The following is a 5,792-nucleotide window of genomic DNA, read 5'->3' on the forward strand; positions in this document are numbered from 1 at the left end:
AGTGGCTGGTGTGAGCTGCCAAGAGCTGCCGTGAGTGGCTGTCCAGAGGCCGGCGACCGATCTGCCTCATCCAGAAAGAGCGCAATGATAATACCAACATGGGCCAGTGAAGCGACGTCCTCCACAACTAGACTGAAGAACCAAAGGACAGCAACTTGTCTGTTCCCATTCCCCCGATTCCCCAACGCTGTTCCCCTCCTCCAATTCCCCAATAAAATCTTTAAAAAAAATTGAGAGTTTAAGGGGCCTCTGGGACAATATCAAGCATACCAACATTTGCATTATAGGGGTATCAGAAGGAGAAGAGAGAAAGCAAGGAATTGAAAACCTATTTGAAGAAATAATGACAGAACACTCCCAGCCTAGAAAGCACAGAGTCCCAAACAAGATGAACCCAAAGAAGTCCACACCAACACACATCATAATTAAAATGCCAAAGGTTGAAGAAAAGGGAAAATCTTAAAAGCAGCAAGAGAAAGCAGTTAGTTACCTACAAGGGAGCCTCATAAGAATATCAGCTGATTTCTCAACAGAAACTTTGCAGGCCAGAAGGGATTGGCAGAAAATAGTCAAATTGATGAAAAGTAAGGGCCTACAGCCAAGATTACTCTATCCAGCAAGGCTATCATTTAGAACCAAAGGACAGATAAAGAGCTTCCCAGACCAAAAAAAAGCTGAAAGAGTTCATCACCACCAAACCAGTATTATAAGGTATTTTAGAGGGACTTGTTTAAGACAAAAAAAAAAATCAAAATATATGAATAATAAAATGGCAATAGTTACATACCTATCAACAATTACTTTAATGTAAATAGACTGAATGCTCCAATCAAAAGACATGGGGGCTGAATGGATAAGAAAACAAAACCCTTATATATGTTGCCTACAAGAGACTGTCTTCAGATCATTAGACTGCAAGTAAAGGGATGGAAAAAGATATTTCATGAAAATGGAAATGAACAAACAAAAAAAAGCTGGGTTAGCAATACTTATACCAGAGAAAATAGATTTTAAAACAAAGACTATAACAAGAGACAAAGAAGGACCTAGTAATTCCACTTCTGGGTATTTATTCAAAAAAGCCCAAAATGCTACATTGAGGGGACATGCTCATCCATATGTTCATTGCAGCACTATTTACAATGGCCAGGATATGAAAGCAACCTGGGTGTCCCTGAATGGATGAACGGATAAAGAAGAGGTGGTACATAATGGAATACTACTCAGCTCAAAAAATAAAGGAAATCTTGCCATCTGTGACAACATGGATGGACCTAGAGGGTATTGTGCTGAGTGTAATAAGTGAGACAGCAAAAGACAAATCTCATATGATTTCACTTATAAGTGGAATCTAAAGAACAAAATAAAGAAACAAACAAAACAGAAACAAACTCATAGATACAGAGAACATTTTGATGGTTGCCAGGTGAGAGGGGGTTTGGGTGTGGGTGAAAGGGGGAAGGGATTAAGGAGTACAAATTGGTTGTTACACAGTAATGAATAGGGATGTAGGGTACAGCATAAGGAATATAGTCAGTAATATTGTAATAACTATGTATGGTGTCAGATGGGTACTAGATTTATGGAGCAATAGATGGAAAGAGGATTGGGGCAGGGTGAAAAAGGTGAAGAAATTAAGATATACAAATTGGTAGTTACAAAATAGTCATGGGGATGTAAAGTATAGGGAATATAATGAATAATATGGTAAAACCTAAATATGGTATCAGGTGGTACTAGTCAGGGGATCACTTCCTAAATTATATAAATGTCTAACCACTATACTGTACACTTGAAACTAATATAAAATAATATTGAATGTCAACTCTAATTGAAAATTTTTTAAAGGGGGGAAAATCAATAATATTGTGATAGCATGATACAGGGTCAGATGGTTGCTGGGCTTATGGTGATCACTTCTGTAGCATAGGGAATATAATCAATAATGTGGTAACAACTCTGTATAGTCATAGGTGGGTACTGTTGAATAACTATGATGTATACCTGAAACTAATATAATATTGTAGGTTAGCTATATTTTAAGAAATATCTTTTTTAAAAATTTAACAAAGAAAGATATAAATATGCACCTCCCCAGAGTCCCCCAGAACATTTCTGCTTATATTTCATTGGCCAGAACTCATCCACATGGTTACACTTAACTGCAAAAGAGTTGGAAAGTGTAATTTTTAAATTCTGAGCAGCAAGAAGCTCAGCGAAAGATCAGGGTTAAAGGTACTAAGGAAGAAGAGAAGAAAAAATATTGGGGTATGCAACTGGGCCAAACCTCAAACCCCGCTTCCCGGTGAATCTACTGTCCACTCCCCTTCATTGGTCACGTCTTTCAGGGGCTCATCTGCTTGTTGTCTCCCACACGTGGAACCTGTTCATCAAGTCGTCCCGGCTTGGAGCACCTCCCAGCTCCTCTTCACTCCACAGACGCCCCTCCTTCAAGACTTGTGTCAGGGTTCTTCCTAGCCACAGAGCATCCTGATCCCATTTCCCACTGAATTCCACAAAATTCCAGCCTGGGTTTTATTTACATTGTTTAAAATATACCTCTACAATGCCAGAGTGGGCCCGTCAAGGCACAGGGCTGATCTTTTTAACCAAGTTCCTGGCACAGTCAGTTCCTCACTTTCTGTGAATATTCAGCATATATTTGTGTTTGTTATCAATGACAGTGATAGACAAGAACTGGACTTGAAATTCTAAAGTTTGACTAATGATTCTAGCTTGTCAAACTCCCTATGTTCCAATGACTGAAACTAAGAAATTGTACCATCTGGCTGGGTGTCTAAATAGTCCAAGGAATAGGGAGATTTATGGAATGGCAACATTTACATAACATTCACAGAGGTAATTAAAAACTGTTCATAAGTCCTATTTGTGGATTAAGTCAAGGACTTTTGGATAGTTTCTGGTCTCTGTTTAACTTTGCAAAGGTTACTGAAGCTCTTAGAATCAGAGGCCAGAAAAGACCTTAGGGGTCCTCTAATGAAGTCTGATCCACCTATTACACAGATGGGCAAACTAAGGCTAAAGATAAAATGTCTTGGCCAAGGTAGAGCCAACTTGGTGGCTATTCTCCGATACTACAGGTCCCTTACCACTATACCACACCTCCACATAAGAGGATCTTTGTTTCCTGCTCTGAAGAAATCTGAGATGATTAATCACTCTTATCGGACCCATCGCTCTCTGTTTAGTAGCCTCTCCCCCTGTCAATGGCCCATCAAGGAGTTTACATGCTAAACTAATCCCGACTTCTGAAAGCCTTAATTTAGAAATGGGACCCCCAAATCTTGGTTTAGCCTCACTTTCCAGCCAAGCCTTGGTGGAGCAGTCCCAATATCTAAGCAAAGCCATTTGCATTGCCATGTCATGTTTACAGGTTAGAACTTGCTGTTGCTTTCTTTTCTCGGACCTAGTCCATGGACTAAATACAGAGGTGACATCAAACAGTTGGGCCACACAGCTGTCAGAAGCCACCCCTGTGCCCCATGGGAAAGCAGTTGGTCCTCCTCCAGTGATACCCAGGAGGGGGTTTACACGGAAAGGTCATGAGCTACCACATAGAAAGCGTGCTTGGCGCCCGAGACGGGACAGTTGTTTGGGGACCATTAATGCTGGTTTTACATGAGAGTTTATTGTTTTCTGAATCAACCATGGCTTATTATGACTACCAACATTTGCTATTTACTGAGTGTCTATTGTGTAAACAGAAAATGGAATGTGTGCGTCTTCGAGAAGCCAGCAAACACAGCGTGCGGGAGCTGGGAGGGGGATAGATGGAGACACTGCATCCTGCCTGATCAACAGATGGCCCCACCACAGCCTTTGGAGGCCTCACATGTCACACAAACCAACTCCTCATTCCCCAGCTGGGTCCGGGAGGTGCTGGGATATTCCAGGGCAGAGGAGGGTGTGTGTGTGTGTGTGTGTGTGTGTGTGTGTGTGTGTGTGTTGGGGGAGGAGATGGCCCTCGTCCCTGAGTCACATGTCTCCAACCTCTTTTCTTTCCAGAGGGCCACATGGGCTTCAGTCGCAGCCAAGACAGAAAACTCTCCTACAATAAATGCAAGTAACTACAGACCATGAAAAGGATTCGAAAATGCTCAGTCTGAAAGACTCCAAAAATTGACCAGCCAGACTCTTCACAGCACCTTGGTGTTTATTGAAAAGTGAAAGGAACTCTAACATCTTCTAATCCAATCTCCCTGTCCTCTTCACACAACAGGCCTATCAGATAAATTTTAATACCTGCTTGAATCATTCCAAGGTCTGGGGTTCCTCAATTTTGTGAAGCAGGGTTTTTGTTGTTTGTTTGTTTGTTTGTTTGTTTTTGGCAATACCTTGCATTAGTTCTGTAATTATCCAATAAGAAATCTTTGAGCGTCAAGGACCCAGGCTAGAATAAGAAAGAAAAGAAAGAATCAAATTCTGCAGGGTCTAGTAATTTAAACAATGCCATAAACAAAGTAAAAAGAAAACTGGTAAAAAAAAATTTCAATACATAGGAGAATGTGGTTAATTTCCTAATATACTTATATAGCAATTTGAAAAAGGAACCCAATTTTAAAAAATGAAAAAAGGCTAAGAATAGACAGTTCAAAGGAAAAAAATAAAGGACTAATAAACCGATAAGAGTTTATTTTTCTCACACACAAAGAAATGCAAATTCCAACAATAAAATGCCATTTTCAACAATGCTTGACTAATATTTAATTATTTGATAATACTCAGAATATGGGGGAAAAGACACTCATACTTTTTGAAGAGTCATTTAGTTATGCCTATTAAAATTTAAAATGAACACACCCTTTGAAATTTAGTTCATAGATATGCTTTTATGAGTGCACAGAAATATCTTCAGCAGTATTCGTAATAGAGGAACGTTTGCAACAGGGAAGAAAACAACTTAAATGCCCATTAATAAATAAATTAAGGCACATCTAACATGGAATACTTACAGATGTTAAACTGAACCAGGTAGATCTATATAAGTGAATATAAAAAGACATCTATGATACAGTAAGTAAAAAACACAAGGTGTAGAAATGCATATAGGGCTGGCTGAGTGACACGCTGGTTAAGAGCTGGCTTGGGACGCCAGCTCTGAGCAGCAGGGTCCCAGTTCAGATCCCACATGAGGGCCAGTGACGCTAAGATGGTGAATAGCTCAACCTGGAGCTGGGCTGCCGTGAGTCGCCAGTGACAGTGCAGGCTGCAGCCCCTGCTGCAGTGAGCTGCCATGAGCCTCCATGAGCAGCTGTACAATGGCCAGGGAGCAACTGCCTTAATTGGGAAGAGCGCAATGATCATACCAACATGGGCCAGTGAAGCAACGTCCTCCACAACTAGACTGAAGAACAAAAGGACAGCAACTTGTCTGTTCCCNCCTCATATGTGGGATCCGACCAGGGCCCTCTGGCGTCCCAAGCCAGCTCTTAACCAATGTACCACTCGGACAGCCCCTGAGTTATTTCTAACAAAGAACCATCATGACTTGAACATTTGAACAATCCAGTCCCTTTCAATTGTTGCCCTGAGGATCAGATGGGGAAGAGAATGACTAGGTGCTCTCCTTGTTTCCCATATTGTCTGAGAAAACACCCAGAAAATCCAAGATCTCCAGGCAGCTAGCCTTCAAATCAGTCAGCAGAAAGAGAAATGCTTCCTCTAACGTGACCACACTCCAGTGAAGATACCTCATGTTCAATAGCCGGAATCCCGACTGTGTGATACAGTTTGAACAATAAGATGTCAGAAAATCAAGGGGACTCTGACCC

Source organism: Hipposideros armiger, unplaced genomic scaffold, assembly GCF_001890085.2.
Source record: "Hipposideros armiger isolate ML-2016 unplaced genomic scaffold, ASM189008v1 scaffold_104, whole genome shotgun sequence".
Lineage (NCBI taxonomy): Eukaryota > Metazoa > Chordata > Mammalia > Chiroptera > Hipposideridae > Hipposideros > Hipposideros armiger.